General features: G+C 39.4%; 1 protein-coding gene across 4 annotated transcripts in view; it reads left to right on the top strand.

Moving 5' to 3' along the window:
- LOC143664813 (uncharacterized) overlaps positions 1-23,494 on the top strand; it is a 122,670-nt gene extending 99,176 nt beyond the window's left edge. For 2 of the 4 annotated variants that reach the window (XR_013166598.1, XR_013166596.1), the window contains exons 5-7: positions 2,161-2,287; positions 14,540-14,659; positions 23,391-23,494. The gene's annotated coding sequence lies outside the window, so the exon portion shown is untranslated. Of the gene's footprint in view, positions 1-2,160; positions 2,288-2,819; positions 3,159-14,539; positions 14,660-23,390 lie in introns of those variants that run through there. The other 2 variants (XR_013166597.1, XR_013166599.1) reach the window with 2 other exon arrangements.
- The last annotated feature ends 2,406 nt before the right edge of the window (positions 23,495-25,900 follow it).

Here is a 25,900-nt window from a genome sequence, read left to right as displayed (position 1 = left end):
TTTAGCATGTATTGAATGTGTTTGTGCCATGGTGCTGAGGTTATACACAATGGAGCTATTAAATGTGAGAAATAGTAAACTCAATCACGCCCCATGGTTGGGAGGTTGACTTTACACGTTATCAAGTTTTCTAAGGTAAAAATCTTGGAAAAAGTCTTTCTACTTGAGACATTGTGTGAACGCACACATAGTATCTGGGAGATGGATTCTTGGGCTCTCTCTGCCCTCACCATACCTGCGTGTGGCCTTGTGGCCTGCTCCAGCCTCCTCTTTCCAGGGAAGGAGCATGTGTGGCTGTGCGCCCATCCTTCCCAGCAGAATCCACTGCTTCTCTAGGTAATGCTCTAAGCAATTGCAAGCACTGGCCCATATATCTGGGTATTTTCAGAGAAAATGCTTACATTCCAAATATCCCATTTATTCCTAGATGAGGTTTTCAAATCTCTCATTCAGACTTAGGAATTTCCCTTGTGGAGTTTCAACAATAAGTTTCCACTTAACTTCCTTTAATATCTAATGAATATAATATAAATATCTAACGGGTGTTTTTTACTCAGGGATTGGACTTACCTCACTATTTAACATGTTTTCTAGATTCTGAGGATTGTATATATTTGGAATGTAATCTTTGCTATTTCTAAGGCAGCTGTGATGGAAATCATCTTTTAATTTGGATTCAGCCAAGGGCTTTAGCCCTGACTCTGCTGCCAACTTGATTTGTGACCCTGTGGAAGTCACTTCAGTCTCTCTGGGAATCGGGGTCCTTCTGCATAAAATGGAAGGTGTTAACTGAGTGGTCTCCTAAGCTTTTCCCAGATCTAAGGTGTTGAATAAGGCTTTAAAGAAGCATGTGTGTATGGAATTATAAGATTATATGAAACACATGAGAAGGTTTCAGAAGACTAAAAGTATGTAAAATTCAAAATATTAGCATAACAGAAAAAACTTTGTATTCCGAAAAGTTAAAAGAAATTCCTAACTTGCTTGCAACGCTGACAGTTCCTCAAATACTTGGCTAAAGGAGACTGAGCCCCTTCATGACCCTAAAACTAAATGGTGTCAGAGGCTATTGACCATCAAGTCACTGTCAACGTAGCATCCTTGATTCATAAAATGTTCCCTGAACCTGAGACCTGGGTCAGAGCCAAACTGACAGTTTATCAACCTGAATGTCATTTTTAATCAATTTATCTGTGCTTGTTTCACAAACTTCACCATGTATAGTGCCAAGTAGAGGTTTGCCCTTGACTCTTCTTGTTTGTTGTATTTTTGGTCTATTCTTCATGATAGCTGCTCAATGTTATAAATAACTTAATAAATCAAGCCCAATCTCATCACTAAGCATCAGTTCCCCCCACACACGTGTTAGTTTTCACCCCTGTGACCTTTTCAATGTTATTCTGATCACCTGGAATTACAAACTCTCTTTCCATTCAAATCCTGTGTATCCTTAAAGTCTCAAGACAAGCCCCTGTGTTGTAAGATATGTGTATCACATGTGGACACACAAATTCTCTGCAGGACTAAATTACTGTTTGCTATTTCCTTCACATTCTTCTATTATTTGAAATGTTGTCTACTATAATAAAAGATGATATTTCATATTTATTTTAATTTGCCGCAGGTTTTCACTCAAATTCTTTACCTACAAACTGTCTAATCCTTATAATTTGGTTGTTCTTTCAAAGGATTCCATCACAATTTTATTATTGACTTAAAAGAAATATTTTTCTATACATTAGTAGATTACAAATATCATTATGCTGTCATGTACCTTTTAACTTTGTCCAAAATTCTTCTTTCAACAAAAATCCTTTAATTGGACATACTTAATCTCATATTTGTTTGTTACTTCTTATTTGTGCTGTCTTTCATCTTAAAATTTTCCTTCCTTACTGGTAACTAAGGTGTCCCTCTATGTTTTCTTCTATTAGATTGATACTTTTACCTCTGACATTTAATTCACCAGGTAGTGTGAAGTTTGTTTATATACACAGGTATGAGGTGACATTTTCATGTGGGTAGTCAGTTTTTTGAGCATTAGCTTCCACATAATTCATTTGCCATAGTTATTTGTTTGATTTTTAAATTTTTATTATAAGACTTTTACAAAAAAAGAGAAACAATAGTATAATGGATTCCTTTGTTCCCATCACACAGGGTGAATGGTGATCAGTATGTGAGAAGTTCTATTTACGTGTAACCTTTGGCAACTTAACCCCACCAAGCCTTTCGTTCCTTCCAGATGCTAAGGGAAATCTCAAGCCTTTTGTCATTTCATCCATATGTAAGTCAGTATGTATGAAAGTATATTTTTATGAGATAAAATGTTTAACATGGTTACAATATCATTATTATCCCCTATTATCACTCATTGTTTAGTCAGCATTTATATTTTCCCAATCACCTCACTATTTATATTTGTGTATTTCACACTTAGTTCGTCTAAGTCCAGACCTGAAAACCCTTTTACCTTGTGTTGATTTGACATATTGCTTCAATCCTCTAAGATCTATAACATAATTTTTGAAGAAATCAAGTCATCTGCTGTAGACTTTATTGACTCTGGACTCACTTATTACATCCCCATTTAGGATATCCATCCATCTCCTGTATTTCCTGTAAAAGGGCAGTTAAATCTACAGGCTTGCTCACATGTGGGCCCAATTTTGGCAATGCCCCTAGGCAGTTTGTGCACTTCTTATTGCATGTCACCAGCAGGCACAACATCTCTGTTTTCTGTAATGTTATTGTTAATCATCGTGCTGAACTTAATCCATATATTATAAAATTCCCTTTTATACTATTTTTTCTCTAAGGGACCAGGGAAAACATATTCCAAGTATGGCTTCCTCATACATGACTCAGGACACAAAATGTGGAAGGGAAGAGAAAAGAGAGTGGGAAAGGGGGAGAGAATATAATGTTGAATACAAGAAGCACGTCCAGAAGGGTAGACATTTCTATCCAATGAAAAAGAAGCCTACAGAGTTTTTAAGGGAATTGTATTAAAGAAGAGTGCAACTACTTCAGGCTTAGAACAAACTTTGGACCTCCAAATTCCTAAAAGAAGACAGCAAGGGAGCCAAGAACCATCAAGAAGAGTGGATTTCAAAGTAGCTCCCTAAGATGAGACTTGGTGTTTAATTAAGAACACACAGCCCTTATGGTAACGTGAGGATTTCTCTCTTTCTGCAGACTAGTGACTGCTGACAAATGCATCTCCCTTCCTTCTTTTTCCTTAATGCAGAGTATTTTCTGGTATCATCTTTCTTTTTCACTACAATTGCATTCTATGTGTGTGTGTGGAGGGGTGTGCATGTGCGTGTGTGTGGAGAGAGAGAAAGAGAGAGAGAGAGGGAGAGAAGGGAGAATATAGAGAGAGAAGGGAAGGAGGGAGAGGGTGAGGTGCAACAGAAGAGAGGAACATATTTTAATCATAGGTTGGCTGGTTATTCAATTTGTTCCATTGTGATTTTTTCATAATTTTATAGGCAAGACTAGTCAGTTATTCACTTTTAATACAAAGTTTCATGAGTCTTTCTGGTCCTGTACAATTATGTCTTATTATTTCTGAGATTATCTCCCTCACTTGTTTTGTCTTTCCTTTTCCTGGAACCTATTACACACATACTTGGGCCTCTGGCTGGCTGCCCACCACTCAAGTCTCCTTGCCTTTTCATCATTCTGCTGTATATGTGCTATTAGTTGAACAATTGCATCACTTTATCTTCCACATTGCTATTTTCATGTGTGTTTTTTAACTTGATTATCTTGCTTTTTAAAATTTTCAACCACCATGATTGTACCTTAAAAGCACTCTCATTTCTTTCCTGTGCCTGTTTTCCTAGCAACCCATCCTTGGGATGTTTGAAAAAGAGCTCAAAGCTACCTGAGGAATCTAAATAGAATGAATAAAATTTCTCTTAAATAATCTGCATCTTTTTTAAAAGTTTATTTCAACATAATGATACTCACAGAAATACATTCACATTGGTTAATAGAATGCATTTCAGCTTAACTCATGGTACACAATCTGAACCAAAACCTTGGTATCTGGTTGAAGATACAAAGAAAAGATTTACAATCAGGTTCATTTTCATCTATTACAAATGTATGAAATATTCTTCCTCTAATGCTGCTATGGCAGACAGTAAGAACCATGAGAAATTTACCTTTGGTTAGTTTCAGAAAAATAACACATACCTCACATAAAAGTTTTAAAAGTCTGAGCCAAGAAAACACTGTTGTACGTGTCGCCACCAGCTCATAGAGTTCAACCCCTAACAGGTGTGTGGGCATAGGGCTGGCTGGTCTGTGCACAAGCACAAAAGAAAAACTGTCTGATCTGTCAACACTGATGTAGAGTGCAAACCAACACAAACCGAGATGCAGACAACTCCTTGCATCTGAATGAACTCTGTCAGCTCAGTTCAGCTGCTGACAAGGAACCTCAGCACACAGGCTGCAGGTATTCCTAATTTATACAATAAAGAGCAAATCTAAGTCTCATCCGTAGCTTTGAGTCTAGACCTGAAACTTGAACACAGGAAGGTGTTCCTTCTGGAGTCAGCACTCATGGGGTGACACCCACGGATCTACTCACATTTCACTGACATCAGCCCTCATATGAAAAGTAGCCCCCCAAGTTCAAAGACCAAGGGATTTTAGAGGTGACTCAGAAATAAATGGGCCTTTCGTGGAAGACTACAGCAGAACATCTACCCAGTAATAAAAGCCTTATCAAAAATACATAGTCCCTTGTGAATTTCACCTCAAGAAAAAAGAAAAAGTAGCCCCAAAAGGAAGAAGGAGCTCTGAAAAAGAGGGAAAAAATAACACTTAAAATATCTTGAACAGCAGTGTGAATATATGCTTAAAAGATTGTTAGGAGAGACATACTTTTTTTTCCATAGGGTTACCTAGCATTAGGCTTATTCTGTATTCTATATTTTAATCTCACTAGAATCTAAACATCAATTTACAAGTAGCATGCTTATTTTTTGTTCCTTTATCAAAACAGAAAATTCTAGCCTTAATTTGATAGGAGGGGGACTGAGAAAATTAAAACTTCAACACAAATATCATATTTTTCGAATGGAAAATCCCCAACTGGAGCAGAAGTCCCTATCATGAATACTCTTTTTGTTGATTCACTTTGCAGTAAGTGCCACCCACGCCTTGGGAAATGGACCACAAAGTGGGCCCTGTGATCAAGTCCTACCTGCACTGGAGGAAAAGCCTTAAGTCCCGTTCAGTTTCCAGGAACAGTGTTTGTACAGATCAATAATAAGAGATTTGGTTTCCTGAATCAATTTTTAAATTTTATTTATTTATTTGCATGGGCCGACCAGGAATCAAACCTGGGTCTCCAGCATGGCAGGCAAGAACTCTGCCACTGAGGCATGGTCACACCACCCCCTGCATACTTTTTTAAAGACAAAACAACACCCTTTTTTATTTTTAAAGCTCTGGTGAACTATGTTTCCATATAACATCCCATTTTTAAAATTAATGTAAACCAACCTGCCTGTGGGCTAGTCACATCATATAGATTTTATCATACCATTTACAGATCCTGAGATATCTCAGAGAGTATTTACAGTGTTGTCCTTTAGGAACTAAAGGTCTGTTGCAATTTATCCAGCACATATTCCACAGTAAAATAAAGGGGGTTATAATGGTGTTCTGGTGTAAAAATTCTTAATAAATGCAGAAAGGCAATTTTCCTGAGAGAAGATTCGCTTGCTCTTGAAATATTTTTCTTTAACAACTGGAGGTATAGAAGTGGTATGTAGTTGTGAAAAAAGTATAAAAATGTCTGTTAGTATTTTTCTTTTAAATTATTTAAGTACCGTGAAGTTAAAATGTCTGCATTCATTGTAAAAAATCTTAATTCTTATGCAAATGATTTAACAATGATTGCTGCAACACAAATTGCACTTTTAAAAAACATATATTGTATACATGGTGGCAAGATATCCTGTTAGCTCCTTGTGACTACCTCAGATAAATCACACAATATGAATTTTGAGAAACTTCAGTCACACTGTTTGTTAATTCTATCGCAGTCTTGCAACTGAGTAAGTTTTTGACAAGTGAACTCATGAGCTGATGGCCTTCAGCGCTGCTTTCAACTCTTCTGCGTGTATACCAAGTAGTGTTATTTCTGCATCTTAGGGCAACTCAATATTGCCAGACTGTCTTCCATAGTGGCTGCACCATTATACATTCCCACCAGCAATGCATAAGTGTCCCAATTTCTCCACATCCTCTCCAACATTTATAGTTTTGGGTTTGTTTAATAGCAGTCATTCTCATAGGTGTGAGGTGGTATCTCATTGTAGTCTTGATCTGCATTTCCCTTATAGCCAATGAAAATGAGCATCTCTTCATGTGCTTTTGAGCCCTCTGTATTTGTTCTTCAGAAAAAAATGACTATTCATATCTTTAGCTCATTTTATAATTGGTTGTTTGTTCTTTTGTTGTTGAGTTGTAAGATTTCTTTATACATACAGGATATCAAACCTTTGTCTGATATGTGATGTTCAAATATTTTCTCCCATTGATTTGGCTGCCTCTTAACCTTTTTAACAATGCCTTTTGAAGTGCTGAAGCATTTGATTTTGAGGAGTTCCCATTTATCTATTTTTTTCTTTTGTTGCTTGTGTTTTAGGTGTAAACTTTAGGAAGCTACCTCCTATTCCTAGGTCTTGAAGATGTTTCCCTACATTTTCTTCTAGAAGCTTTATGGGGCTAGTTCTTTAACTTAGGTATTTGATCCACTTTAAGTTAATTTTGGAGTAGGGTGTAAGATAGGGGTCCTCTTCCATTGTTTTTGCTACTGATATCCAGTTCTTCCATTCCCATTTATTGAAAAGACTGTTTTGCCCCAGTTTATTGGATTTGGGGGCCTTGTCAAAAGTCAGTTGACCATAGATCTGTGGTCTATTTCTGCACTCTTGATTTGATTCTGTTGGTCGATATTTCTTATCTTTGTGTCAGTACCATGCTGTTTTGACCACCATGGCTTTATAATGAGTTTTAAAGTCAGGAAGTATTAATCCTCCCACTTCATTCTTTTTTTCAGAATGCTTTTATCTATTTGGGGTCTCTTTCCTTTCCAGATGAATTTGGTAACTAACTTTTCCAAGCATTTGAAGTAGGTTGTTGGAATTTTGATTGATACTGTGTTGAATCTGTAGATTAACTTGGGGAGAATTGACATCTTAACTATATTTAACCTTCCATGACCAGGGAATGTCTTTCCATTATTTAGATCTTCTTTGATTTCTATTTGCAATGCTATGTGGTTTTCTATGTACAAGTCCTTTACACCCCTACTTAAGTTCATTCCTAAGTATTTGATTCTTTTTGTTGCTATTTTGAATGTAATTTTTTCCTTAACTGACACTTCAGTTAGGTCATTGCAAGCATATAAAAATGTTACTGATTTTTGCACATTAATTTTATATCCAGCCACCATGCTGAATTTGTTTATTAGTTCAAGTAACTTTGTTATAGATTTCTCAGGATTTTCCAGGTATAGTATCATGTCATCCTGTAAATAATGAAAGTTTAACTTCCTCTTTTCCAATTTGAATGCCTTTTATTTCTTTGTCCTGCCTGATTGCTCTACCTAGAACTTCTAGCACAATCTTGAATAATAGTGGTGACAATGGGCATCCTTGTCTCATTCCTGATCTTAGGGGGAAAGCTTTCAGTCCCTCTCCATTGAGTACAGTGCTGACTGTCAGTTTTTCATATATGCCATTTATGATATCGAGACAGTTACCTTTGATTCCTATCTTTTGAAGAGTTCTTATCAGAAAAAAAGATATTAAATTTTGTTGAAGGCTTTTTTAGCATCAATAGAGATGATCATGTGATTTTTCCCTTTCGATTTGTTAATGAGCTTTATTGCATTAATTTAATTTCTTGTGTTGAACCATTCTTGCGTTCCTGGTATAAACCCCACTTGGTCATGGTGTATAATTCTTTTAATGTGTTGTTGGACTTGATTTGCTAGTATTTTGTTGAGAATTTTGGCATCTCTGTTCATTAGGGAGACTGGCCTGTAGTTTTCCTTTCTTATAGCATCTTTAACAGGTCTGTGAAGTTAATGTCATAAAATGAATTAGGCAGTGTTCCATTTCCCTCAATTTTTGGAAAAGTTTGAGCAAGATTGGTGTTAGTTCTTTCTGGAATGTTTGATAAAATTCCCATGTGAAGCCATCTGGACCTGGGCTTTTCTTTGTAGGAAGATTTTTGATGACTGATTCAATCTCTTTACTTGTAATTGGTTTCTTGAGATCTTCTGTTTCTTCCTGAGTCAGTATACTTTGTTTGTGTGTTTCTAGGAATTTGTCCATTTCATCTAACTTGTCTAGATTGTTGGCATGAAAGTTGTTCATAGTATCATCTTACAATTTTTTTATTTCTTCTGAATCTGCAGTAATGTACCATATTCATTTCTGATTTTGTTTATTTGCATCCTCTCTCTTTTTTTCTTTGCCAGTCTTGCTAGTGGCCCATCAATTTTATTGATTTTCTCAAAAAAACAATTTTTGGTTTTATCGATTCTTTCTATTGTTCTTTTGTTTTCCCATTCATTTAACTTTGCTTCAATCCTTGTTATTTCTCTTCTATTTTATTTGGGGTTAGTTTTCTGTTCTTTCTCAAGTTTCTACAAGTGAGCAGCTAAGTCCTCAATATTTGCTCTTTCTTTTTTTTTAATGCAGTCATTTAGGGCAATAAATTTCCCTCTCAGTAGAGCCTTTGCTGCATCCCATGAGTTCTGATATGTGGTATTCTCATTTTCATTCGTCTCCAGATAGCTACTGATTTTTCTATTTATTTCTTCTTTGACCTATTGGTTGTTTAAGAGTGTGCTATTTAATCTCCATATATTTGTGAATGTTCTCTCTCTTTGGTGGTTATTGATATCCAACTTCATTCCACTGTGATCAGAGAAAGTGCTTTTTATAATTTCAATGTTTTTACATTTATAAAGACCTGTTTTGTGCCCCAGCATATGTTCTATTCTGGAGAATGTCCCAGGAGCACTAGAGAAGAATGTATATCCTGGTGTTTTGGGGTATAATGACCTATATATGTCTGTTAAGTCTAATTCATTTATCAAGTTGTTTAACTTCTCTGTTTCCTTGTTGATCTTCTGTCCAGTTGTTCTGTCTATAGAGGAGAGTGGTGTATTGATGTCTCCTACTATTATCATTGAAACATCTATCACTCCCTTCAGTTTTGCCAATGTTTGTCTCATATACTTTGGAGCTCCATGATTGGGAGCATCAACATTTATGATTGTTATTTCTTCTTGATGAATTGTCCTTTTTATTAATATATAGTGTCCTTCTTTGTCTTTTATGATGTCTTTACATTTAAAGTCTATTTTGTCTGATATTAGTATAGCTACTCCTACTTTCTTCTGGTTACATCTTGCATGGCACATCTTTTTTTCATCCTTTCACTTTCAATCTATGTGTACCCTTGTGTCTAAGGTGAGTCTCTTGTAAGCAGCATATAGCTGAATTATACTTCTTAATCCATTCTGCTAATCTATATCTTTTAATTGGTAAGTTTAGTCTGTAAAAATTCAAGGTATTACTGAAAAGCCATTTCTGAATCCACCATCTTATCTTTGGAATTTTATTTGTCACACACACACACACACACACACACACACACACACACACACACACACATATTCTTTCCCTGCTTTCTCTTTTTCTGTTAAGTTACTTGTTTTCTTCAAATCTGTGTCCTCCTCCAGACCTCCCTCTCATTTTTTTTTTCAACTGGCAAAACTACCTTTAGTACTTCTTGTAGGGCCAGTCTTTTGTTAACAAGTTTTTCAGGATTTATTTGCATGTGAAAATTTTAATCTTTCCCTCAATTTTGAAGTACAATTTGGCTGGATACATAATTCTTGGCTTGAAGTATTTCTCTTTCAGGATCTTAAATATATCATACCACTGCCTTCTCACCTCCACGGTGCCAGCTGAGTAGTCTTAATTCAGTTTTATGCAGTTTCCCTTGTATGTAGTAGATTGCTTTTTTCTTGCTGCTTTCAAGATTTTCTGCTTCTCTTCATCATTTGACAGATTGATCAGTATGTGCCTTGGGGAAGACCTATTTGGATTTATTCTATTTGGAGTTCAATGATCTTCATTGACTTGTGTATTTATGTCCTTTATAAGGGTTGGGAAGTTGTCCCACATATATCATCAACTAATCTTCCTAGCCCTTTACTCTTCTCCTTCCTAGATACCATGATTCTTATATTTATGTGCTTAGTTTTGTCCATCATTTGCCTGAGATTCAGTTCAAATTTTTCCATCTTTTTTGCCATTTGCTATTTTCAGTGTTCAAAATCAGTTGTCCTGTCCTCTACTTCACTTATTTTTTTCTAAGTCTTCAAATCTACTTTTGTGTGTCTCTAGAATGTTTTTAATTTGGTCTGTAGCATGTTTAATCTCTCTGATATCTGCTATTTTTCTATTTATTCTTTCAAATTCGTCTTTATGCTCTTCTAATGCCTTATTGGTCTTCTTTGTCATTAGCCATCCTATCTATTTAATTTAGTATATGATATAACATCTTTTATTAGATGTTCCAAGTCTGTGATGCCTCTGCTGTTTTAATTTGGTCATTAGGTGGGGCTATATCTGTCTACATTGTGATATGCTTAATGATCTTCTGCTGTCTTCATGGCATGTAGATATCTTGATTGGTTTACTTTGGAAGTTGATTTCCTACAGTAATCTAAAGCCTTGTATTTGCTGGATAGATGTAGCTTCCTGTATTTTTTTTTCATTTAATATTTGAGTCTAAGAAATGGATTAGAAATCTGGTGAATTCTTTGGCATTCTCTATCAGCCAGTTTTTAAAATTTTGCTGAAAAATAATCACAAAACCCTCTTTGCCAAACTGTGATTCCTAATCTCCAAGCTCTGAATGAGATCAATCTTTTTATATGCCAAAAAATGTAACTTAAGTAAAATGTATCCATGAACATTAAAAGGAGCTGTTAGAAAGACTTATCTAGATTTATAATCTACACCTTAAAACATAAATACTTGCAGCTTGATTTTCTCTTGACAATGATCGCCAGATCCAAGACCTCAAAACAATTTATTTCCTGTTTGTACACAGAAAACACACACCACATCATATCTTACCTCTCATGTTTTGAGAATCTTTTTTCCCATTAAGTCTTTGGCCCCCCAATCAACTCCAAGTTCAAAATACTTGAAGTAAAATTTCACTTTCAGTTGTTTTACAGAAGTTTTCACCCATGCTACATCACTGCTTTTTCATCTTTCAGCTTGCACTGCCTAAATATGAAACCTACCTCATAGAATTCACCAACTAAAAAGAAATAAATGAATGACTATGGTGGTTATTCCAGGATAGAACATGGGAGGTTAGCATTACTCTAGATTCTCTTTCGGAAACACTGTTTATGTTGATGAATGGCAGGAATTGCCAAACATCCTATGGTGGGGTCTTTCATGTTCTCCAGTGGCTGAGTAGAGACCTTACAAGCTGCAGAGTGCGTGCCCTTTTCTCACGACACATCTCTAGCAGAGGCATCTGGGCTGTGTTATGTCTCACCAGCACTTTCCCTTGTTTCCACGGTGAACTGCAGCTGCTCTGCTAGCACCTGAGCCACTCTGCCTGACCCCAGGTTTGCCCTGTGACAGCTTCAGCTTCAGAATTTCACAAGTGACATCTGTAGGACCAGAGGGAATCATTATGTCTCCGAACTCCAGTTTTGCAATTTTCAGTTTCCACTTCCAGTTTTTATTAAATTAAGTAGCCACATGGGCACCACCATATAGGAAAAAATGTTTACCTCAAAGATATGATTTAGGATTGTACACCTAGTTAGCAGCTATACCCTAATAAGCAAAAATTATTACTGATGGCTAATACTTAACCATTTAATATAGAGCCTAGTGGTTTATTGATTGCAAAGTAAGTAATTTACTTGCAAATCTACTACATTCATTCAAAATAAATTATATGAAACATAGATTCTAGCATAAGTATGTAAAAATCAAAGTAATAGACTAAACTTGCATGTTTAATTTGCTCACAAACTTGTATGCACAAATCATCTGCAAAAAAAGACAATAGCAGCAAGGAAAAAACAAACTGCCCTTTTGCAAACAAGCCTAAAAGCACCCCTCCACGGAGGCCAAAATAAGCATATATTTATATATATATAAAGCAACATTTTCATGTTAAATGTATAAACTTAAAAATTAGATTTCTGCTTGTTTAGTACACTTGCTCCCTTAGATTTTCTAACTTTTAGAACAACTGAATGGTATACTAAATATTATAAGGAAAACAATGCCATTGAAACATCAACACTTGACACTAATTAAAGCAATCATTCAAAATAAAAGTTTGTCTACTACTGTAAATAAATATAAAATGTAATAGATCCTTGCCTGCCCATACAAAAAAAAAGTAATGGATCTTAAAAGTAAGAACTAGCTTTGTCCAAAACTTAATTACTCCTGCCCTAAATTAGCCACCTTTTCAAGTAAATACACTCTAATGGTCAAGTTCTGATGTCAGCTTGGCCAAGTGCTGCACCTAGTTGTCTGCTCAGGTGAGCACAGGCCTGACCATGGCTGCAAAGTTATCCCATGGCTGGTTGTTAAATTGGAAGACTGGTGTGCTGCCTTGAAAGGGCTTATGTACCCCAGAAAAGTCATGTTTAAATCTTAAGCAATCTTGCAGGAGCAATCATTTATTTTAATCCCTATTCAGTACTATATGTTGGAAACTTGATTAGATTCTCTCCACAGAGATGTGACTCACCCAACTGTGGGTATTAACTTTTGAATAGAGGGAGATGTGACTCCACCCATTCCACATGGGTCTGGATTACTTTACTGGAATCCTTTAAAAGAGGAAGCATTTTGGAGAAAGCTTGAGAATGCTAAGAGCAGCGAGACCCAAGAAGTACAGAGTCTACCAACCAGTGACCTTTGGAGATGAAGAAGGAAAATGCCCCTGGGGGAGCTTCCTGAAGCAGGAGGCCTGGAGAGGGAACTAACAGATGTTGCCATGTTGACCATGTGTCTTTCCAGTTGAGAGAGAAACCTTGAATGTCATTGGCCTTTCCTGAGTGATGGTAACCTCTTGTTAGTGCCTTAATTTGGACATTTTTATAGACTTGCTTGAATTGGGACATTTTCTTGGCCTTAGAACTGTAGACTAACAACTTTGTTAAATTCCACTTTTTAAAAGTCATTCTGTCATATTTTGGCAACTAGCAAACTAGAACAGCTGGGGTATTAAATCATCAGTCAGTTGACAGCATCTGAGGCTCCTTGCATCTGCCATCAATGAAGGCACGTCTCTCTCAACGAGATAATCCAATCAGCTGAAGACTTTTAAAGAAGAAGAAAGACCTTTTGCTGCTTCTCCAGCCAGTGAGCCTCTCCTGTGGAATTCATCTAGACCTTTCCTCAGAGCTGCCAGCTTCATGGCCTGCCCTGCGCATTCTGGACTCTTCCATCCCCACAGTTGTGTGAAACACCTTTGTACACTGCATGCTACAGATCTCTCCTGTGGGTTCTTTTTCTCTAGAGACCCCTGACTAAGACATACTCATTACACAAATGGCAATTGTGGTGTTTGCTGTAATCGTTTCTTTTTTTCTAAAGGAGTGATCACAAAAAATACAAACAAAGCCTCCTTTTGCCACTGAGACTGCCAAGGCTTTGTGTTTTTTCTCTGTGTTTCCTGTGGAACTGGCCGAGCTCCATTCAGCCCAGAATTACCCCTGCCACTGGCATCTTGTCCCTTAGGTCACTCCCCCTAGGACCTTGGACACCTTCATCTGCATCGACCTCCTGACCTCAGTCCTTGCTGTCCAACAGAAAATGGTGCCAGAGCAGTTTTGGACACTGCTTCTTGCTTCTTTGTTGGTGTGGGAAGAAGCAGTGGGGGAATTGGTTCTTGACCTGCTGAGTCTTTGCCAGCAAGAGCCACTGTTGTGTTCTGGTCACCGTCAGTTCCCATTTTCCAAAGTAGCACCACCCCGACACTCACATCTGAAATGGGTGAATCCTGCCTAAAAGATGCGCAGGCACCATGGCCCAGAGGTCTCCAAAGACAGACTTCTGACCATGACGATGGCTCAGTTACCTAGTAAGTTGTTCTATGCTGCTCCTGCTGGGTGAAATTGTCAAGTACATTATTTTTCTTATAAATGTATATGTGAATATATAAAATAAAATCCTTGAATAATTTCTGGAATTCCCAAGACTATACATAGATTAACATAGTTGAAGCCCACAAAACACAAATTTTGGCTGAAAAGTCTCTAAAACCTTTAATTAAGAGTTTAAAAATTTTTCAAAACCAAATAATTACATAAAGAACATACAAAAATATTGAAAATTGTTTCCCTAATGTCTTTGTGGACTTCTTTGTAATTAAGTCTAAATCTTTCACAGTTCCGTTCATTTTCTCTTTGTTAAATTCTTGGGTCTAGTTTATTTTCGTGTTCTTCCTACGTGATGATGTTGGGAAGCTAAAAATGGTGCTCGCCAGTGCCTTTGCTGCCGAAGTACGGGATGTGAACCTGCGCCCAGGATGGTGGTGTTTGCACAAGGTCAGGAGAGGATAGAGTGGACGGTGCGGTGGGGCTACAGGGCCAGCTTTTCTGCTTCCCGCGCAGGCAGGGCGATTTTCTGTGTGCGTGGGGTCGAGAGCACGGTGGCAGAGGCTGCGCCTTCGCTCCTGGGGCCTGGCCTGCAGCTGGGAGGGTGACTGTCCCTGCTGCTGAGGCCACAGACGGGGCCTGGAGCTTAGGAGTGCGCTGCGGTGGTGTGGGGGTTGCTCAGAGCCCACTCGTTGCCCGGAGTCCACAGTGGAATCGCGCCTGGAGCCTGCAGTGGAATGTCTGCTCAGCGCTCACAACCATTATGAGCACTTCTTCCCACAAATAAGTCCCTTCTCCTTAAAAGACCCAGAGTATTCTATTTTTATTCTATACTGAGAATTTTGATTTTGATTTCTGTACTGAATCCTGACTGAGAAATACAGATGCAGCAAATACTTACAGGATGCAGCAGCAATGCACAAACCTGCTTTCCTAACACTATTACTAGTGGAAGGAACATTCTAGAAAGTAGTCCAGGCTCCTGATGCAAACACACACCCCAGCTCGCTAACATCCCTACACCAGCTTCTGGGAAGCTTTAAATTCTCTTCTTTATTCCTGTTTAGTTTAATGCTACTTTTTTTCCTGCATGGGCAGGGGCGGGCATTCCGGGTCTCGGGCGTGGTAGGCGAGAACTCCACTGAGCTCCCGTCGCACCGCCCACTTTAATGCTAATTTATATCCTTGATTCGCACAAGTTGATTTTAGACCATAACTTCTAAACACATCCTTTGCCATTTTATCACTTGTCATGGTTAGGGACAGGTGTCAACTTGGCCAGGTTGTGGTACCTGTTCATCTGATTGGGCAAGCGCTGGCCTGTCTGTTGCAATGAGGACATTTCATAGGATTAGGTCATGATCACGTCAGCTACATCCACAGCTGCTTCCATTTGTAATCAGCCAAAGGGGAGTGTCTTCTGCAATTAGTGATGCTAAATCCAATCATGGGAAGCCTTTTAAGGAGGACTCAGAGGAGACAGGTTCCATTCCTGCTTTGGCTGGTGAGCCTCTCCTGTGGAGTTCGTCCAGGCCATCCATTGGAGTCATCGGCTTCGCAGCCTGCCCTGTGGATTTTGGACTCTGTGTTCCTAGGGTCACGTGAGACACTTTCATAAATTTTATATTTGCAAGTGTTCCCTGTTGGTTCTGTTTCTCTAGAGAACCCTAACTAATACATCTTGGTACCGGGAGTGGTTCTTAAGGAACAGAATCTTAAAAATGGGTTTTTATGAATGGTTTTCTACTCTGACTGGGCTCAGAGACACTAAGGACTCTGATTCCCGTAATCAGAATGACACTCCCAATCCATGGACTGAGTTGGCAAAGGAGATAGTCAAAATATCATCATTCACTTCTCCTAATGCTTCACTTGTACGAAGCCAGACTCTGGGGGATAATGTTTTTGACACCTTTACAGAGTTTTGTAGAAATAAGAGTTATAGAGATGTTGGTTGGTTGTTGTTAGATACACTGTCTACATTAAAGGCTGAAAGGGATGGGCTTAAGGCTTCAAACAAGAAGCTTAAGTGCCGTCTGAAAGATGTAGAGGTTTCTATGAGTATCCTGAAGGAAAATTTTATTTCCTGTAGCCGTAGACTTGAGATCTCTGAAAATCAGACTCAGAATCTTATTGTTAGAATAGCAACTTTACAACATAAACTGAAATCTCAGTCTTGCATGGTGTCTGCTGTTAAAGTGAGGGCATTGATTGGAAAGGAGTGGGACCCTGAAAAATGGGATGGTGACATATGGATTGATAATGATGTTGGGGGTGAGGTTGAAACCCTAGACCAGGCTGAGCCTTCTTTAGATAACCCTGTAATAGTCTGCCCTGAGGACATAGCCACCCCACCTCCAGCCTGCTTTGAGGAATTGGCCACCCAACCTCCTCCTGAAGGGATTAGCCCTAGAGTCATTAATCCTGTTTCACCAGATGAAACTGCAAATGAAAGCCCTGAAGCAAATGGCTTGGAAGATATTTCTAATTCTTTTCATGACCCACCCCCACCACCCCTCATTTCTTATAGACCTATAACTAGACTAAAGTCCCAACAGGCCCCTAAAGGTGAGGTACAAAGTATCACACATGAAGAGGTATGTTATACTCCAAAAGAACTGTGTGAGTTTTCCAATTTATATAGACAGAAATCAGGGGAATATGTGTGGCAATGGATTTTAAGAGTGTGGGATAATGGTGGGAGGAATATAAGGCTGGATCAGGCTGAATTTATTGATATGGCCCACTAAGCAGAGATTCTGCATTCAATGTTATAGCTAGAGCAGTTAGAAAAGGTGTTAACAGCTTGTTTGGGTGGTTGGTTGAAACATGGATCAAAAGGTGGCCAACATTACCTGAGGTTGAAATGCCAGAACTGCCCTGGTATAATGTAGATGAGGGGACCCAGAGGCTTAGAGAGATTGGGATGTTAGAGTGGATTTATCATGCAAAGCCTGCTCTTACACCCCAGGAATGTCCAGAGGATACACCTTTTACCAGAACAGTGAGAAATAAATTTGTGAGACTAGCACCATCATCCCTCAAGAGCTCTGTGGTTGCACTTCTCTGTAGGTCAGATATTACTGTAGGAACTGCTGTCACTGAGCTGGAATCCTTAAACACAATGGGGATGACAGGATCCCGAGTTGGCAGAAGCCAGGTGGCAGCACTTAATCACCAAAGACAGGGTAGACGCGGCTATTATAATAGACAACAAACTCAAAGGAGGCATCAAAATTATATGACACGCAGAGATTTGTGGCATTGGCTAGTAAATCATGGGGTGCCTAGAAATACAATAGAAGGGCAGCCTACTAAATTCTTGTTGGAGCCATATAAACAAAAGAGTTCTAGGTCAAGGGAACAGAAGTCTAACCTGAATTACAAAAACACAGAGTCACGGCCCCTTAACCAATTTCCAGACTTGAAACAGTTTACAGACCCTGAGCCCCTTGAATGAAGGGGAGGCCAGGTCCCTATGGGGAAGAAACCTGTTACACTGCCACAGATTTATACTGTTAACATTCCTCTAAGTCTTCCCCAAGGAGACCGACGGCCTTTTACCAGGGTAACTGTGCATTGGGGAAAAGGAAATGATCAAATATTTCGGGGATTATTAGACACTGGTTCAGAAGTGACATTAATTCCAGGGGACCCAAAACGTCACTCTGGACCACCAGTCAGAGTGGGGGCTTATGGAGGCCAGGTGATCAATGGAGTTTTAGCTCAGGTCCATCTCACAGTGGGTCCAGTGGGCCCCCGGACCCATCCTGTAGTTATTTCCCCAGTTCCGGAATGTATAATTGGCATAGACATACTGAGCAACTGGCAGAATCCCCACGTTGGTTCTCTAACTCGTGCAGTGAGGGCTATTATGGTGGGAAAGGCCAAGTGGAAGCCACTAGAACTGCCCCTACCAAGCAAAATAGTAAATCAAAAGCAATACCGTATTCCTGGAGGGATTGCAGAGATTACTGCCACTCTTAAGGACTTGAAAGATGCAGGGGTGGTGATTCCCACCACAACCCCTTTCAACTCTCCTATTTGGCCTGTACAGAAAACAGATGGGTCTTGGAGAATGACAGTGGATTATCGTAAACTCAACCAGGTGGTAACTCCAATTGCAGCTGCTGTTCCAGATGTAGTATCATTGCTTGAGCAAATCAATACATCCCCTGGTACCTGGTATGCAGCTATTGATCTGGCAAATGCTTTTTTCTCAATAGCTATTAGTAAGGACCACCAGAAACAGTTTGCTTTCAGCTGGCAAGGTCAGCAATATACTTTCACTGTCCTACCTCAGGGGTATATCAACTCTCCAGCCCTATGTCACAATCTTGTTCGCAGAGACCTTGATCGTTTCTCCCTCCCACAAGACATCACACTGGTCCATTATATTGATGATATCATGTTGATTGGACCTAGTGAGCAAGAAGTAGCAACTACTCTAGATTTACTGGTAAGGCATTTGCGTGTCAGAGGATGGGAGATAAATCCAACAAAAATACAGGGGCCTTCTACCTCAGTAAAATTTCTAGGTGTCCAGTGGTGTGGGGCATGTCGAGATATCCCTTCTAAGGTGAAGGATAAATTGCTGCATCTGGCCCCTCCCACAACCAAAAAAGAGGCACAACGCCTAGTGGGTCTTTTTGGATTTTGGCGACAACATATTCCTCATTTGGGTGTGCTACTCCAGCCCATTTATCGAGTGACCAGAAAAGCTGCTAATTTTGAGTGGGGACCTGAACAAGAGGAGGCTCTGCGACAGGTCCAGGCTGCTGTGCAAGCTGCTCTGCCACTTGGGCCATATGATCCAGCAGATCCAATGGTGCTGGAAGTGTCAGTGGCAAATAGAGATGCTGTCTGGAGCCTTTGGCAGGCCCCTATAGGAGAATCACAACGCAGACCCTTAGGATTTTGGAGCAAAGCCTTACCACCTGCTGCAGATAACTACTCTCCTTTTGAGAAACAGCTTTTGGCCTGCTACTGGGCCTTAGTAGAGACTGAACGCTTAACCATGGGCCACCAAGTTACCATGAGACCTGAGTTGCCTATCATGAGTTGGGTGTTGTCTGACCCACCAAGCCATAAAGTTGGGCGTGCACAGCAGCACTCTATTGTAAAGTGGAAATGGTATATACGAGATAGAGCCAGAGCAGGTCCTGAAGGCACAAGTAAGTTACATGAAGAAGTGGCCCAAATGCCCATGGTTTCCACTCCTGCTGCCACATTACCTTCTCTTTCCCAGACCAGAGCTATGGCCTCTTGGGGAGTTCCTTACAGTGAATTGACTGAGGAAGAGAAAACTCGGGCCTGGTTTACAGATGGTTCAGCACGATATGCAGGTACCACCCGAAAGTGGACAGCTGCAGCATTACAACCCCTTTCTGGGGTGTCCTTGAAGGACAGTGGTGAGGGGAAATCCTCCCAGTGGGCAGAACTTCAAGCAGTGCACCTGGTTGTTCACTTTGCTTGGAAGGAAAACTGGCCAGAGGTGCATTTGTATACTGACTCATGGGCTGTTGCTAATGGTTTGGCTGGATGGTCAGGGACTTGGAAAGACCATAATTGGAAAATTGGTGACAAAGAGGTCTGGGGAAGAAGTATGTGGATAGACCTTTCTGAGTGGGCTAAAAACATGAAGATATTTGTGTCCCATGTGAATGCACACCAGAGGGTGACTTCAGCAGAGGAAGATTTTAATAATCAAGTGGATAAGATGACCCGTTCTATGGATACCAGTCAGCCTCTTTCCCCAGCAATGCCTGTTATTGCCCAATGGGCTCATGAACAAAGTGGTCATGGTGGTAGGGATGGAGGTTATGCATGGGCTCAGCAACATGGACTTCCACTCACCAAGGCTGACCTGGCTACAGCCACTGCTGAGTGCCCAATCTGCCAGCAGCAGAGACCCACACTCAGCCCCCGATATGGCACCATTCCCCGAGGTGACCAGCCAGCTACATGGTGGCAGGTTGATTACATTGGACCACTCCCTTCATGGAAGGGGCAGTGATTTGTTCTAACTGGAATAGACACATACTCTGGATATGGGTTTGCTTTTCCTGCACGCAATGCTTCTGCCAAAACTACTATCCGTGGGCTTACAGAATGCCTTATCCATCGTCATGGTATTCCACATAGCATTGCTTCGGATCAAGGAACACACTTCACAGCAAATGAAGTGCGGGAATGGGCGCATGCTCATGGAATTCTCTGGTCTTACCATGTTCCCCATCATCCAGAAGCAGCTGGATTGATAGAACGGTGGAATGGCCTTTTGAAAACTCAATTACGGTGCCAACTAGGTGGCAAAAACTTGAAAGGCTGGGGTAATGTTCTCCAGGAAGCTGTGTATGCTCTGAATCAGCGTCCGCTGTATGGTGCTGTTTCTCCCATAGCCAGGATCCATGGGTCCAGGAACCAAGGGGTGGAAATGGGTGTGGTGCCACTCACTATTACTCCTAGTGATCCACTAGGAAAATTTTTGCTTCCTGTCCCTGCTACCCTGAGTTCTGCTGGTCTACAGGTTTTAGTTCCAAAACGGGGTGTGCTTTCTCCAGGAGAAACAACAGTGATACCACTGAACTGGAAGTTAAGATTGCCACCTGGCCACTTTGGGCTACTTATGCCTCTGGATCAACACACCAAGAAGGGGATTACATTATTGTCTGGGGTAATTGACCCTGACTATCAGAAGGAAGTAGGACTGCAACTACATAATGGAAGTAAAGAAGAGTTTTCTTGGAATATAGGAGATCCCCTGGGGCGTCTATTAGTACTACCATGCCCTGTGATTAAAATCAATGGAAAACTGCAACAACACAATCCAGGCAGGACCACTAATGGCTCTGAGACTTCAGGAATGAAGGTTTGGGTCACCCCACCAGGCAAAGAACCACGGCCAGCTGAAGTGCTTGCTGAGGGGAAAGGGAACATGGAATGGGTAGTGGAAGAAGGTAGTGATAAATATGAACTTCGACCACGGGATCAGTTACAGAAACGAGGACTGTAATGCTGTTTTGTTCATGTTATACTATTTAAGTTGTAAGATATCAAGTTTAAGAATGAATGTTGCCCAAGGATTTGCACGCTATTCTGGAGAGATTTAATGTGTTTCCAGTTATATGCAGGACAGTTGAGTATTGTCAGGTAAAAGAAAAAATGTGTGCTTATTTGTTTTCATTTGGAAATTAAGTATGGTCTAAGGTGATATAGATATATATGTGCCAAGTTGACAAGGGGTGGACTGTCATGGTTAGGGACAGGTGTCAACTTGGCCAGATTGTGGTACCTGTTCATCTGATTGGGCAAGTGCTGGCCTGTCTGTTGCAATGAGGACATTTCATAGGATTAGGTCATGATCACGTCAGCTACATCCACAGCTGATTCCATGTGTAATCAGCCAAAGGGGAGTGTCTTCTGCAATTAGTGATGCTAAATCCAATCATGGGAAGCCTTTTAAGGAGGACTCAGAGGAGACAGGTTGCATTCCTACTTTGGCTGGTGAGCCTCTCCTGTGGAGATCATCCAGGCCATCCATTGGAGTCATCGGCTTCGCAGCCTGCCCTGTGGATTTTGGACTCTGTGTTCCTAGGGTCACGTGAGACACTTTCATAAATTTTATATTTGCAAGTGTTCCCTGTTGGTTCTGTTTCTCTAGAGAACCCTAACTAATACATCACTTTTCCTGAGACATTATCCAACTGAAGAATTTATAGCATTCTACACCCTTATTTATACCATGACTGTCACCTTAAATTTATTCAGAGGTTTTTAACAAAGAGCTCATTTATCCTTACAGAACCGAATTATACTTGACCTTTGCTTCTTAAAATCTTTGAATTTCATCTTGTGTATGTATTTTATTAGAGAAGTTGTTGTAGGTTCACAGAAAAGTCATGCAGAAAGTACTGCACTCTCTTACTCACCCCCCCACACGTAGTTTTCCTTATTACTAACTTCACATTAGTGTGGTACTTTTTACAGGTGATGAAACAATATGATAATTCTACTAAGTGTAGTCCACAGTTTACATGAGAGGACACTGTGTTGCACAGTTGTTAGTTTTTAAATTTTTCTTATAGTATCATATACTCCCTTTTATCAGAGAGATAAAACTGATGAGCTGAGCAGCAGTTACCTATTCAAACATTCAAGATCCTTGATTTCCATAGTCCCTCATTTTTCTCAGGCCAGCAAACCAGCAGTCTCACATGAAGTTCCCCAAGAAGCCAGCGGAGGGTAGGAATTAGACAATATATTTATTCCCTGGTGTCCTAGGACTCAACTGCTGTGGAATGAGAAGGGAAACTGGGTTCCCAGAGGGAAAGTCTGTGCTTGCTGCTGTCATCACAATGCCTCTGCTGAAGCAAAACTTCCCTTGTGGGACACATGCTTCTTATATTTGCATGCTTTGTTTTGTCCATCCTTTCCCTGAGATCCAATTCAAATTTTCAGATCTTTTTTGCCATTTGCTGTTTTCAGTGTTCAACATCATTTGTCCTAGACTCTAGTTTGCTTATTCCTTCTTCTACCTCCTTGAATCTGCTGTTGTGTGTCTCTAGAATTTTTTATTTGATCTACAGCATCTTTAATCTCTGTGATTTCTGCTATTTTTCTATTTATTCTTTCAAATTCCTCCTTATACTCTTCCAGTGTCTTCTTGATTTCCTTTATGTCATTAGCCATCACATTTATTTAGTAAAGTTATCTGCACATCTTTGATTAGTTGTTCCAATGTCTGTGTCTCCTCAAGTATTTTAATTTTGTCATTAGGCTAAGCTATAGCCTAACCATTAGTCTGCATCATGATATGTTTAGTGACCTTCTGTTATTTTCATGGCATGTAAATATCTTGATTGGTTTTAAGATTTTTGTTTTCCTTTCTGTTGTATTTGAATCTCATAGATTCTCCTCTCTACTGGAGAAGAGCTCAAGAAGTTTTTCCCCTGAAAGAGTAAATGCATGTGAGCTTTGGTAATTTTTAGTCAGCACACCAAATACTTTTTGTTCTCCTCTTGCATGTGTAGTATAGTTGCAAATTTTCAACTTCTTGAAGTTGGTTATAGCCAAATGATTTTCTTTGACCAGTGGAATTTGATTGGAAGTGTTGTATTCCACTTCTGGGTGGAGTATTTAGGGCTGTGAGTAATTTGGCACCCTGTTCTTTCTTTGACAGGCATGGTTTCTGATGGAGGAATTCAAGACCCCATGGAGATCAGTGCCTGCTGACCTCTAAACCCACATGGCTTGAGGAGGAAATAAACATTTTTGTTATAAGCCACTCTGTTCTTTGGGAGGTTTGTTTTGCAGCATAACCTAGCTAATGAAGTAGCAATTGGAAATTAGCAGATGATTCTATCAGGGATAACTTAGAGATGCTATGACAGTCTGAGTGGTCAGTGTTAGGGAGCAAGGAAACTTAGCAGAGCCTGGGAGTTTTGTGCAGTGGCAAAATGTTTAATAATAGTATCACCTGCATTATCATGAAGCCATTATGAACCTAACTAAACTAATAATAATCATAATAATGGCTCTAAGAGAAATAGTTGGAAATTTGAAAGCTGGCACTGTGTTCTGGTTCCTCTTTGCTGTATTTGGTAAGGCTTAATAAGCAGGATACAATTGGCTGATATGGTGGATGCTGTGATGTGCTTCTCATTTCACACTTGAGGAATGAGTTGCTCATTTTCCCAGTGCTTGGTGCACTGACTGGGCCACAGCCCTCTGCTCTCAGCCCTCACTGGGAATTTTTAAGAATCCTTAAAGCAAATGTATAATCTAAAAAAGTAAATAATAAAAAATTAAGATTTTATATTCTGATATTGGAAGATACCTATGATAAAATAAGTGGTAACAGCCCTGGGAAGATGGTGGAATAGGATAGGTTGAGTTCACCCCTGCTCCAAGGAGCTGCTATAGAAAGTGACTAAGTCTAAAGAGAAGAGAAGAGGCTAGGAAGATTAGTTGAACATATAATGGGAGAAAACTGCCCAACCATTATAAGGGACATGAATATGCAAATCATAGAAGCCCAACGAACTCTATATAGAATAAATCCAAACAGAACTACCCCAAGACACACATTAATCAATCTGTCAGATGTTGAGGAGAAGCAGAAAATCCTGAAAGCAGTGAGAAAAAAACAATCTACTGCATACAAGATAAACCACATTAGACTGACTTCAGACTACTCAAATGACACTATGGAGGTGAGGAGGCAGAGGTATGATATATTTATGATCCCGAAAGAGAAAGACTTCCAGCTAATAATTCTGTACCCAGCCAAAATTGTCCTTCAAAACTGAGATGGGGGTTAAAAATTTCCCAGAAAAACAAATCTTGAAAGAATCTGTTAACAAGAGACCAGCTCTACAAGAAATCCTAATGGTATTTCTGCCAGATGAAAAAAACAGACAGGAGAGGGAAGTCTGTAGGTGGGCACAGAATTGAAAAGTACCAGTAAGGGGAACTTAAAGGATAAAAAGAGAGAGCTATATGCTGCTTACAAGAGAATCATCTTAGACACAAAAATACAAATAGATTGAAAGTGAAAGTCTAGAAAAAATGTTTCATGCAAGTTGTGACCAGAAGAAGGTGGGGGTAGCTATATTAATATTGGACAAAATAGACTTTAAATGTAAAGATATCAGAAGAGACAAAGAAAGACACTATATATTAATAAAAGGGACAATTCATCAAGAAGAAATAGCAATCATATATGTTTATGCTCCCAGTGAAGGAGCTCCAAAGTACATGAGACAGACATTGGCAAAATTGAAAGGAGCAATAGATGTTTCAAAAATAATAGGAGGAAACTTTAATACACCACTCTCCTCTATAGACAGAACAACCAGACTGAAGTTCAACAAGGAAATAGAGAAGTTAAACAACTTGATAAATCAATTAGACCTAACAGACATATATACTCAATTACACTTCAAAACACTAGAACATATATTCTTATCTAGTTGTCATGAAACATTCTCCAGCATAGATTATTTGTGTTAGGGCACAACACAGGTCTTTATAAATTTAAAAACATTGAAATTATTCAAAGCACTTTCTCTGATCACAATGGAATGAAGCTGGATATCAACAAGCACCAAAGAATAAGAACTTTCACAAATATATGGAGATTACATAACACACTCATAAACAACCAGTAGGTCAAAGAAAAAATTACTAGAGAAATCATTAGTTATCTGGATACAAATGAAATTGAGAATACAACATATCAGAACTTATGAGGTGCAGCAAGGGCCTTCCTGACAGGGAAATTTATTGCCCTAAATGACTACATTTAAAAAAAGAGCAATAATTGAGGTCTTAATTGCTCACCTGGAAGAACTTGAGAAAGAACAGAAAACTAACCCCCCAAAAAATAGAAGAAGAGAAATAACAAGGATTGAAGCAAAGTTAAATGAATGAGAGAAACAAAGAACAATAGAAAGAAGAAATAAAACCAAAAATTGGTTCTTTGAGAAGATCAATAAAATTGATGGGCCACTAGCAAGGCTGAAAAAAAAGGGGAGGAAGCAAATAAACAAAATCAGAGATGAAAAGGGGTGTGTTACCACAGACCCTGAAGAAATAAAGAAATCGCAATACTATGAACAACTTTATGCCAACAATCTAGACAACTTAGAGGAAATGGACAAATTCCTGGAAACACACAAACAAACTACA

This window comes from Tamandua tetradactyla, chromosome 20 (genome assembly GCF_023851605.1).
Source record: "Tamandua tetradactyla isolate mTamTet1 chromosome 20, mTamTet1.pri, whole genome shotgun sequence".
Classification (NCBI taxonomy): domain Eukaryota; kingdom Metazoa; phylum Chordata; class Mammalia; order Pilosa; family Myrmecophagidae; genus Tamandua; species Tamandua tetradactyla.
Note: the sequence above shows the minus strand (reverse complement) of the source record. Positions and strands in the feature narration are given on the sequence as shown.